Consider the following 13,294-nt stretch of genomic DNA (forward strand, 5'->3'; position numbering starts at 1 on the left):
ATGGAAAGTAGGATTTGGACTTGCCTCATTACACCCCTTCAGCGTTAATATCCGCACAAAGCTTAAATCTGATAAGAAACATTTGCATCTGCTAAAGTCTGCTGCTTGAAGGCTTCATCTGCATGATAAAACTTAGGTCTCCACAACCCCTTATCATAAACCAGACATTCCTTTCTACTGGTAATAGCTTTTTCAACCAGTTACCAATCAGAATATGTTTAAATCTACCTATGACCTGGAAGCACCCCCAGCTTTGAGTTGTCCCACCTTTCCAGATCAAACCAATGTAAATCTTCTATGCATTGATTGATGTATTCTGTCTCCCTAAAACGTATACATGCAAGCTGTACCCCGACCACCTTGGGCACATGTCATCAGGACCTCCTGAGGCTATGTCACAAGCACCTCCTTAACCTTGCCAAGATAAACTTTCTAAATTGAAACTTGTCTCAGATACGCTTTGGTTTACACATATAAAAACATACATAGCTCAAGATAATCAAATGATTCAAATTATTTAAAGATAATTTCTTCAACTCTAATATTTATAAAATTTGTATTTATATATAGAAAGACCTGATTTTAGAAAATACGAATTAATGTCATTATATAAACCCATTAAAAGCAAAGCCTAAAGAAACCCTGCTCAGCAAATCAGTATACAAATGCAGTTCAGGTGAATGAACCTCAAAGAGTCAGTGGTTGTGTATATAAGGTTGTCTACCACTATTCAGTTTTAAATAAGCAGCCACACTAATCTAAAAATAGTCACGTAACAAGGTAGGAGAATGATATAAGATGGAAAAAATACCTTTTTTTTTTTTTTTGCCTAGACCTTAAATTATACAATCAAAGATTATAATGAGTATGTGTTCTAAGAGTTCATGAGGACTGATGAAGAGGAAGAAAAAAATGTCATTTGCATTGTTAAGTGGCAGTCTAAGTGACTTTAGGAGATTTAAAGGAAATGAAGTGGTATTTTTAAGAATAAGAAGAAATAATGGTTTAAACCATTATCTATAGAGAACTCCTAGGACCTAATTAGATGCTCATTTACATACTAAATAACACACCTACCGGTGTCACGACACTTCCCAGAATACCCATATTTGGTGTAAAAATGGGTGACACTTCAGTTCTGAGGAATGTCCACCTTTTTCCAGGAATGTTCATGAATATTCCACCCCTTGGTTAAAGAAACCCATAATGGTAGCAGTCGCAAACCCCCTTGCTCATGACTCTCTCTTGAGTATGACTGCATTCCTGTTTCTTTAGTGTGTACTTTTTGCTTTGCGATAAATCACTGTACTTTCACTATTTTCTGACTGAATCTTAAACTCTTTCCCACGATGATGTCAAAAGCCTAGAAGCAAGCTGGTGTTGAGGTTCCACTGGCATTAGGTGACCTCTCCCCACCCCACTTGCCAGTATTACATGGAAGTGATCACAGTAGTTGGAACTATAGAAAAGGCAGAGCTAGATGAAGGGAAGTGGATAAATTCAATGAGTGTTTTGGAGGTGGTGGTAAAAAGATTTCTAGATATAGAAACTTTATAGCAGTCTGTTTCAACATTTCTGGCACAAACAGCTTCCTTTGGAGAAACACTGTAACCACCCATCCCCTTTTTAAGCCATTCATATCTTTTCAGTCATATTAACATAAAAAGGAATTCCATATTTAGCATTCTATTATGTGTTGATTCCTGGGCACACTACTATTTCAAAGAAATTCTTAGACATTAGTTTCTTACTATACATTTAAGTAGCATTAGCTAAATTTTCTTATAGATTGCTTAGGGAAATATTTTTCTAATATTTAAGAAAACTGGTTCATAGATGCAACATGAACAGTGGAAGAGGTTATATTGCCCATATTCACATCATATGGAGAAACTTACACATAGATAAAATATAAAAAGAGAAGGCTGGGCACAATGGCTCACGCCTGTAATCTCAACACGTTGGGAGGCTGAGGCAGGTGGATCACGAGGTTAGGAGATCGAGACCATCCTGGCTAACACAGTTAAACCCCATCTCTACTAAAAATACAAAAAAAAATAGCCAGGAGTGGTGGTGGGTGCCTGTAGTCCCAGCTTCTTGGGAGGCTGAGGCAGGAGAATGGCGTGAACCCGGGAGGCAGAGCTTGCAGTGAGCCAAGATCGCACCACTACACTCCAGCCTGGGCGACAAAGTGAGACTCTGTCTCAAAAAAAAAAAAAAAAAAAGACCATTTTCAGAATTTGCTATGATAAATGTCACATGGAATAAAGTCGTTTTTTGAGGAGAACTGTTGCCAGAATTTTTAAAGTAGTTTTGTGTTTATAATATTATTCTTAAAAATGCTATCTGAATAACATACATGATTCTAAATCTATGGGAAAAAAAGAAAAGAAATGATCCATCCAAGAGCTGGAAAGTAAGCTGCAGGGAAGCTCCCAACTCTACAATAACAAAATGGCCAAATTACTTCTTAAAAATAATAACAGTCAACATTGTTGAGTAATCTTTTTGATAGAATATGCAAAGCTGTTCAACATTTTCTTTTTCATTTCAAGAACATATGAGCCAACTGTTATGATGATGTATCTTGTAGGGATTTTGAGACCAGCATGACTTATGTTCATAATATTTGGATGTTTTGTATTTTTCTTAGACTTATCTACACATTTGTATAAGAGCCAGAACAAGAAGAGAAAGAAACAAATTTGATCCTCACTCTCAAATATTTAAAGCTATAAGTGTTCTTGTTCTTTGCTCCCTTGCTGAACAGAATGTCTATTTTTCTCACTGAGTATCTGTGACTTTAACAGCCTCATTATAATCTGGAGTACACACCTAATAACAGCACCATGGCAAGAAGAACATGCTCATGACTGACAATAGCAGGAACCCAACAAACCATTCTTTTGTCTAGACACTCTGTTCCTCCCAAGCTTCAAAATAAACAAATCCAAGACTGCAGCTGCATTGGTGTTACATACAGACAAGATGGATAAACAAAATTTGACTTTCTTCCTGTTAGAGTAGGCACAGATACTGACAAACACATTTCCCACATCTTGTACACATATTTTGTCTGCCAGAAGAAAGACTTAAAGAACAATGTGTGTATGCCTCTGTGTGGTATGTGGATAATGCCACATGTTTCTACAGAATCTATTCTCTCTCATTTAGCATAGAAACAATAACCAAAGTTATATAGTTTTAATTCACTAATATTAAACCAAGGGGTCTACCTAGAATCAACACAGCTTTATGGTTTCCTGACATCGCCCCATTTGAAAGGAAAGAATAATCAAATTGAATTGGGCAGAAGAAAACTTCACCTAGATGCTTGTAGAATATTTTAAAGAAAATGATCTGACATGTAGCAAACTACAACTACTTTATTATGATTTTTTTCCCATTCCATTGTTAATTTAAAAATATTTATTTATACTTCACATCACAATTTCCCACAAATGAGTCCCACAAACCCCGGCTGAAGAATACTTGATGTTCAAGGTTTGGGCTTGTATAAGCTCAGTTGACTGTTATTCAGATTTCCATTTATAAGGAAATTCATACATGGACAGCCCATGTTCCATAAAATGCCACAAATTAAAAAAAAAAATTTTAACATATGTTATTTTTATCTGCTTCATTTTATGTTCTCTAGATAAACCCTTGAGCACAATGTCAAGTAGCAGGCTTTGGTAAAGTCAGGTAAAAGGGTGGCAGCATGTGGTCCTCTACAGAAAAGGCCACAAAGATAATCTCTCTTTGTTTCCCTCTACCCTCCATATTTCCCGGCTATTGGCAAGGTGTGTGCTTCAGAATCATTCCCAAAGAGAGTTTACATGTTCCCAGGAATGCAATGCACATCAATGGGTAGTAAAGAGTTAATTGGAGCTATTCTATTTCCCTGCACCTCAAACACCCTGAGTCAAAACTTTTTAAAAAAATTTCTTTGGCAGGTTGAGAAATGAATAAAGTCATCTGCAGAAAAACAATTATGTACTGTCAAGATGGCACTCTAGAGAGAAATTTAATTTCCAAGGTTAATAAAAAATGGCATCCTCTTCTTCAAACTTGAAGATTGCTTGTAGCCAAGAATCCTAAATAATCACATTACCTATCTTCTGATACCAGATTATAATAAGAGTATAATAATTGTCTAAGAATTTCTCTTGGTTCTGGATAAAGACCAACTTTACTTTCTCATAGTTAAGATGCAGTCATTCCAAAACCTAATTGGGCTCTGTAGTAGCCACAAACCATTTGATGTCATCATAAAGGAAACTGTAAAAATCAAATATAGCTAGGAAGATGTTCATCCTTCTGTTTGCTCTAGATTTAGCTTATACTGTTCTTAATATCCTCTAATCCTTGAGAGGATATATGTATTTATGTGTGTGTGTGTGCATGTGTGTGTGTGTGTACTTTTTCATTCAAAGTTTTCAACCAGTACTTACTTGCTAAATACTAGGAGCAATTACAAGAAATTCTGAAAATCACCAAGACATGAGACTATTTGATATTTAAGGTTTCAGCTTGTATAGGTTGCAATCAACTATTATTGCAGACCGAATAACCCAAGTTGGGTGAAATGTGACACTAATAAGAGTAGGGATCTGCTATGGACTGAATGTATTGCCACAAAAGGTACATGTTGTATTTCTGACCTCCAATATGGTGGTATTTGGAGATGGGGTCTTTGGCAGGTAATTAGATCATGAGGGTAGAGGCTTCATGATGCGACTAGTTCCCCTATAAGAAGAGACAGGGAGCTTGATCACTCTCTGTTCTCCACCAGGTGGATTTGCTATCTGTAAATCAGGAAGGGGGCCCTCAGCAAAACTTGAGTGTGCTGGAATCTATACCTCAGACTTCTCAACTCCAGAACTGTGAGAAATAAATGTTTTTGTTTAAGCCATCAAGTCTATGATCATTGGTTATAACAGTCTGAGCTGACTAAGAAAGGATCTTACAGAGATTCATACCCATGTGGGTAAGATGAAAAGTGTCCCAGTGGTTGGGGGACATTAAAAGAGTAGAAAATTATTTTAGAGATAGGCAGATCTGAAGGCAAAGAAGCAAGACTAGTGGTATAGGCACTTTCATATGAAACACATTAAAAAGGAATTATCTTCCTATGTAATTATTCCTTTTAATTACGTGAAACCCTTGATTAATGTCTGATGCAGCTGTAGAGCCAAGTGCAAATTATTTTGATGAATAAAGAAATTGAATATTAGAGGAAATAATAGTCTGCAATGAATCAAGGGATTAAATATTAGAAGGAAAACTAGCCTGTGCCACATTTTTTCCTCCCCAGATTCCTCTGGGGAGAAATCACCATCCTATACAGATATGACACCAGGAGTTTGAGACCATGATAAGCACTAATGTTTTGCTTACAACCAACAAAGTAGTTTAGGTCTAAAAGTCTTTCAATGAATAAAAAAAGTATTTTTTTACTTTTAATTATTAACTTGAAGGAAACCGAGGAAGGAAAGAACAGTGACTAATTCATACTACAATGTGGTTAATTAAAATTACTTCCTTTGACATTCATCAGACTTAAAACGAAAGGCTGGAGAAAAGTTCTATTGAAAAAATATCGAAATAGCAGGCACCTGAAGGGTGGCAAATGTGAGGGACCACAGGGAAGGCACAAATTTCTACTTTTCATTGTTGGGAAGTGTCACTCTAACACTGGAATTTTTAAAATCTGAGATTTCATGGATCATTAATTAAAGGAATTTTCACCTTAAAGTTACTGACTTTTAATTTTGTCAGATTAGGATGTTAAAATCAATCAATCAATCATTTGATTAATTTAATTAAGGAACTACTTACTAAATATCCTCATTTTATTAAAAAATATTGCTGTTTTGGACATAAACACACATACAAACACATACACACACATATATCCACATAGGTACACATATGTATATTTATGTGTACCCTAAGAAACAACTATCAAAATTAGTCATTAACATTTACCTAAAAATGTCACCGCATTATCACTCTCCACATCTGCTATCTAGTGGTTAAAAAGATCATTATAGATCAACATTGCTCCTCAAACAAAAATGTAGGAATCATTACAGTAGCTTCAATTATATCTTAAATTAGGAATACACATAAACTCCTTCAGCATTTTACCTCTTGGCCGTGCCTCTTCCTACTCTAAATGGATACTTCGTAAACTGGCTCTTGGACAACTTGGGACTATTTCAGGGACTATAATAGCTTAAACTTCAGATGGACCTTTCTCACTGATATGGAATAAAGTCATGAACTCTTGTTGCATTCAGCAGTTGGAAAATTTAGGTCAAATTGTTCCAAATTCTTAAAGTCAGCGGGTGAAAAAGAATTTAAATAGGTTTGGAATAAGAAATACCTTATATCATATCGTAAGTTTTTATTGTATAGGAATGTGTAAAAATGAGGTGGGAGAAGTACAGGTAGATACACACCAAAAACCATTGCCATGTTAAACGCTAGCCAAAACTGTTGTCTTTACAGATGTTTGTGTAAGAATTTTCTCTAAGTGCCCCATAATTTTAAGAAGTACTTTAAGAAATATCTGCTTATACTCACCTCTGAAGAGCTCATTTATTCATGTGTGTTAGAACACTTATCAGATGCTTTCCTTTGGTTTCATGTCAGGAGATCTCTAAATAATAAAAGCACCTAATAAGGAGGTCTATTTTATACATCTACAACTAAACCCTCTTCGATGAATAACAAATGGCCCCTTCTCGTAGCAAATTTTGAATGTAAGGAAGATTGTTATGATGGATTTCCTGTGGTTGTTTTATCCTGTATACCCCCATACATATAATTTTTACAAGATTCAAATTACTTTGAATAATAGAGGTATTGGCTGTTCATAAAGAAATCGAACACACTAAGCTGCTATTTTCAACATTATTTTATTATTTTACAGCTCATATTTCTTTTTATCCAGAGTAACTCATGCCAAAAATTTCAAAAGCACTTTTGGCAGATATGTAAATAATTTGGAGAGCAAATATCCAATTAGTAAATTTTGGCAGATAGTCTTTTGGATCCACATGAGAAGAGAAGAATATTTTAATATCCTTGACCAGTTCATTACTACTGACATAGCTCTGCTCACACATGGCAAACACTCCAGGTTTTACTGGGGAGGAATGTGATCAGGGAAATTTGCTACTAAAGCCTAAATGTTCAGATAACATTAAAGTGGTTTTCTTCCTCTCAATTTGCTGTTTTCTAAAAATAGATTAAATAAACTTTGGTCCCTTTACTTTTCTATGAGTAATGTTTTTAAGTTACATGTTACTACAAAAGATGATAGTTTGTTTCAGTTGCAATGATCTCACACCAGAGACGCAATGGAGAACAGGAACCTGACCGTTTGTTCTCAGGGCACATTTACTCTCCATAAACCTGCTCCTTAGTTTTATTCATCCGTTCAAAGCAGTAACTGTTAGCTGACTCTGATGGACTCAGAAAAGCCATGTCCAATATTCATGAGCTGGAACAAGGTAACTCAGTCCAATTGCTTCCTTTCATAAAGGAAATGATGAGACTTGGAATAATTCCTGAAATGGAAAAACCAAGACTTAACATTTTAAATGAAAGGATTTAAAGCCAAAGCTTAATTTACAAAGCAAGTGTCTATTATTAAAAATAACTTTTAAAACACAAGCCTCTATTTTAAAAGTCACACAAAACTTCTTTCATAAATGTCCACTTTATAGAAAGCATCTATCACAGTCTCAGTTTGCTACATTTCCCCTTTCTGCTGCATGGATAGCTTCAGAATGTTAGATATCCATGTTGTTTTTTATTATTATCATAAATAATGACTTGTAGTGTTTCTGGTTACCTTTAAAAGGAAGAGGGCAACAGACACAGCAACACAGAGTAGTGAGAATTTGCAGAAGCTCCATGTGCTTGTGTCTTCAGTAGACCATCAAATCTGAGCAGACATTTGGTCATTTAACTACTTCACTAAGACTACAGAAGCACCTTTTCATTAAACCTCTATTCTTCAAACCACCATGACTGCATTTAGGGACAGTGGATGGGCAAAACTCTCCTCCTAGAATTCACTGTTGTAATGGAATCTTGGCTTCTTTGTTGTTTCTTTCTGATTTATAACCATGTCTAAAATGTCACATCACATATATATTTTAGGTTCCTTTGCTTGTTATATTGCAATATGTATCCTGAGACTGTGGATACATATGTGTGTGTGTGTGTATGTATATGTATATGTGTGTTGTGTGTGTGTGTGTATATATGCATATACATACACATATATATACACATTCAGTATAATGTACATTTTTGTATGTTTATGTATATTTTCACACATATTTCATAGGTGAAATACATTCATGTGTTTTTTTCTTCTGAAGTTGTAATCATTATTGTGTAAGAACCGTAATTAATTATACCTTCATTCAACAAGTATTTAAATCATACTTTTTATCAGGCTCTATTTTATTAGCAGCTTTTTGAAGTTGATTTACATTTTTTGAAATTCCACTGTTTTAAGTGTAAAATTCAATGATTGCTAGTGAATTTATAGAATGGTGCAAACATCGCCGCAACTTAGTTTTCAAACATTTTTATTCCCCAAAACACCTCCGGTCCATTTGTAGTCATTTCTCTTTTCCCATCCCCAGCCCTAGCCAATCTCTAATCAACTTGCTTTCATTCACTTTTTTGAAAATTTCATATCAATGGAATAATACATATGGGGTCTCTTCCATTTGGCATTTTTAGCTTACCATATAATGTTTTTAGAGTTTCATTCATGTGGTAGAATGTATCAATAATGCACTATTTTATATTGCTGAATAATATTCCACTGTATGGATATATCACATTTTGTTTACCCATTTACCAGTTGATTGGCATTTGGGTTGGTTTCAGTTTGGGACTCTTACGAATAACAATGCTATGAACATGTATATACACATCTTTATGTAGACACATCTTTTTATTTCACTTGTATGTATACCTCTGAGTCAAATTCCTGGGTAAATTTATGTCTTTTTAAGAAATTGTCAATCTGTTTTCCAAAATGATTGGACCATGTTACATTCTGACCAAAAATGTATGATAATTTTAATTTTACCACATCCCCACCAACATTTTTTTCGTGTGTCATTTTGATTATAGCCATCCTAGCTGGTGTGAAGTGGTACCTCACTGTGACTTTGAAATGCATTTCCCTAATGGCTCATTATGTCAGTATCTTTTCATGTGCTTGTTAACCATTCATTTATCTTCTATCGTGAAATGTCTATTAAAATATCTGGAACTGTTTTACATCAGGGGATATAGTATGGAACAAAGTAAGTTTCCAACACTCAAGAGCTAACATTCTACTAACAGGAGGAAAAATAGTTAACTATTTCAAATTGTGTTATATCATATGGAGAAATGCAAAACAGTGCAATGGGCATAGGGAGTACCAGACTGAGGGTGGGTTTGTTATTTAAATAAAGTCGACAAGGAAATTTTCACTGATAAGTAAACTGCAGAAGGACTGGAGGAAAGTGAGGGAGGAACCCACCTGTACTTCCGGTAGATAGATATGTATGTATTCAGTATCACATTGTCCTTAAAGCAGGGAGTATCACGTGCAACTATTTAATTAAGAGAAGCAACAACACACTTTGTTCTCCTGCCTACACTGTTATTTAAAGAAGACCTAGTATCAATGACTCAAATATTGTGACTTATAAGATTTAGGGTTTTGGAGGTGCTTTTTATAATCACTTTAAAAATGGCACAGAGCAAATTATTGTAATATTTATGTAATCTACATTATATAGTAAATGAGGTGACTGACTTTTACCAAGTTATTGCTGCTGCATGTATGCTTTTTAATCTTGTGACATGGAAATAAAATAGTACACATTCTGTGTGATAGGAATCCATATTTTTATACTACAGGAAATTGACTTTTTCTCACTACCACAACTAGAAATTTGCTTCCTATGCCACCACAGCATCGTGATGAAGGACATCTTACATGATGGGAAGAATGCAGGCATGTAGGTTTCATTTTAGAGAATATTAGAGCACCTCACATTTTTTGTTGTTTGTTGAAATATATCAGGTAGTTGCAATTTGCAGAATATATTTAGGGAGGCATTTTTTCCATGATAAAAGCTCAGAACTAAAATTGTACTTAGAATAAGTATATATGCAAAACATATCCCTGTAGTGTAAATAAGAGACATTAGACACTCCAGCACAGACAGAAGCTATGTGAGGCCTACGGGGGAGACTAACTCGATCAAAAACAGCTCTATCTTATTATGTTCATCCAAAAAGTTATCTAGAATGGTTAATTTGATATGTAATTGCTAAGTTTGAACCCTTTTTCTTTTATTTGTTATCTGGGATTAGCAGTGATTGTTTCTTTTGTTTTCTGTGGTTTTGTTGTTGTTTATTTTTTTTTGTTTGTTGATTGTTTTGGTTTGCTTGGTTTGGATTTGAGAAGGGGCATTCTTGCAGAGAATAAAGTATATTTCCATGACATTCTGATTATGTGGTCACTTGACCTCTGGGCAGATTTTGGCATAGGGCCCTGGTTGTCAGGCAGCAATTCCTAGCACATGCCAACTTTCTGGTTCTTGTTTTCCCTTCCCTTAGGGCTCTCCACATGAGTGTCACTGACTGGAAATGCTTCATGAAACTCTGGTTTCATGAAGAGTTTCATTTTGGTCATAACTGCCTACAATAAGATGATCTGGTTAGAATTAGCTGTACAGACCCAACCACTGCCCGTGCCGTGGAGTTACCATTACCAAAACATTGGGTATACTGTATCGTAAGGACAGGAGGGATAAGAATAGCAAAGATAGAGATAGGGATATGCAGTAAAGCACTTAATATTTGAATTAATAAGACTGATATAAGGTTGAAATTAACTAAGGTGGCAGAAAAATGATACCATGGAAAAAAAATTGAGACAAAAATTGTAAAACACACTGGGGTCATGCCAAGTGCTGAATGCATGCCACTGAAAAACATGACCTTAGTTTCTGGCCTGATAAAGCTTATAATCCATTATGTATGGCAGACAATAAACAATCCAAGGGAAAAACATATTAATGCTGCCTGTATTATCTCCTCTAAGAGTAATAACTAGGTAATATAAAAAGGAATAGCAAAAGCCACCTAGATTTGACTGTGAAGTCAGGAAAATCCTGAATCATGATGACATTTAACTGGTGAAGTCAAGGGAATGATTGAAAGCGAAATGTAGAGCATGTTCAAAGGTCCTGAGAAAGCACTCGAATTTTGCATGGACTGAAAAGATCAGTGTGGCTGAAGCAGGAAAATATTGATAGAGAACGGCTAGAAATGAGCACTGAAAACTAAATAAAGGATGGATCGTGTACAAATGATTAGCCAATAATAAAGATTTGAGACTTTATTTTAAATTTAATAAATAACAGTTTTATAATTTTAAACTGAGACTAATATGACCTCCTTTACCTTTTAACAAAATCACTCTATCTTCTGGGTGAAGAGTGCATTAGATGGAGGTAAGGATGGATATGACAAGACTAGAGGCTAATACAAAAGAACAATGATGTGGACTAGAATAAAAGCAGGAAAATGTATCAACAGTATTTGGAGATGAATTGTGACTAGAAGATAGGCAATGGAAAGTGAAATTTCCCAATTCCTGGCTAATATCATTGAAGCCAATTAATGAAGGGGGTCATCTCTGGAGGAATAGTACATTTGAAAAGAAAGATCAAGAATGCCATTTTGAACACCTTAATTTTGAGATGTTTGTCACCAAAACTGATATGTTGAGTTGCCATTTGGATAGAGGAGTACAGAGCTCAGAAGAGAAATGAAAAATAGAGATAGTAATTGGGAAGCTTTCACAAATACATGTTTTTTTTTAAGACATAAAAATTGATGAGATTGCTTTGAGTGAGGGTGTATAATGAGTAAAATTATTCAAATGTCCAAATATTATTTAAAGATTGGGAAAGGGGAGAAATTGCAAGAGAAAAATGAAAAATTACTAATGATATTTAAGAAGAAATTAAGAGAATTTGATATCATAAGAAGCAATAGAATAGATTTCACAAAGACAGGTACGGAGAGAATTTTTTCAAATGCTTCTAGAAGGTTAAAATAGACATAGAGGATTAAAAAGTTTACATTAGTTTTAACAGCATGGAATTCACCAGAGTAACCAGGGCCCTTTCAGTAGACTGGAGGAGTGAGAAGCTAAATGGCGTGAATCAAAGTTAATGGAAGTGAAGAAGCAAAGACAAAGAGAATAGACAGAGCTTTATAGATACTGTAATACATGGAAGTGACTTTGAGGAGATACGGTTGAAAGGGATGTTTTAAGAAGGAAGGGTAGTGAATTCATTTAAAACGATGATGGAAGTAACCCAGTAAGGAATATGCAGATGAACATCCAGAAGAAAAAAAATATAGCCAATATATTTTGGTTACGGGAAGTGGGTTTCGCACTTAATTGGGCCAGACTAAACCTGAAATGTCATACACAGATTGATTCTTCAGCTTGGGATAAGAAAAAGACAGATAGTGGGATTGACATGGTTTGCATGACAAGATTATAAACAACCTCAGCCATGATTTTACTAGATATCAAAAGATAGAACTGCTGCAAAGTTCATCAATTTTCTTAATCCCAACTGTTTACTAGAAATCTTAAAAATCTTTAAAACATGAACAGGTGGTCGTGTGCTTTGTGCAGAGACACCAGATATGAATAATAATTGGCAAATACTGTCTAGCTCTGTAGAAGTCCTGAGGGGAAAAGATATCAGAGATCAGATGAGTATCACAATGCATCTCAAATCAAAGACTTCAGGGATCAAAAGGAGGTGGACCATGAATGTGCCCATGGAAGAAGCTCCACATCACCAGTCAGTATTCAGGGTCTGTCTTCCTTTCACCACACAACCTGGTGGTCTTTCTCTCTTTATTCCAAGCGTCCATAATGTCTATCATTTTCTGCTCCGATACACTTAAAAAGGTGTACAAAACTAAAGAATACATTAACCATTTTCTCTTATTATTACAAAGCCCTCACCAAACTTTGAGATGTAGTAAAAATAACTTACTTCAGGTATTTTGAAAGACTGTGGTTGTAGAATACTTTTAAAATTAGAGAATTATTTGTTCAGAAATGGTTAGATTTGGACAATAACTTTTAAGAAGCAAATATAAGGATATGTTCAAAGATACAGAGATGGACTTCTTTCAAAAGTAATAATAAAACTATAATTAG

Source organism: Macaca fascicularis, chromosome 5 (genome assembly GCF_037993035.2).
Source record: "Macaca fascicularis isolate 582-1 chromosome 5, T2T-MFA8v1.1".
NCBI classification, from domain to species: Eukaryota; Metazoa; Chordata; class Mammalia; order Primates; family Cercopithecidae; genus Macaca; species Macaca fascicularis.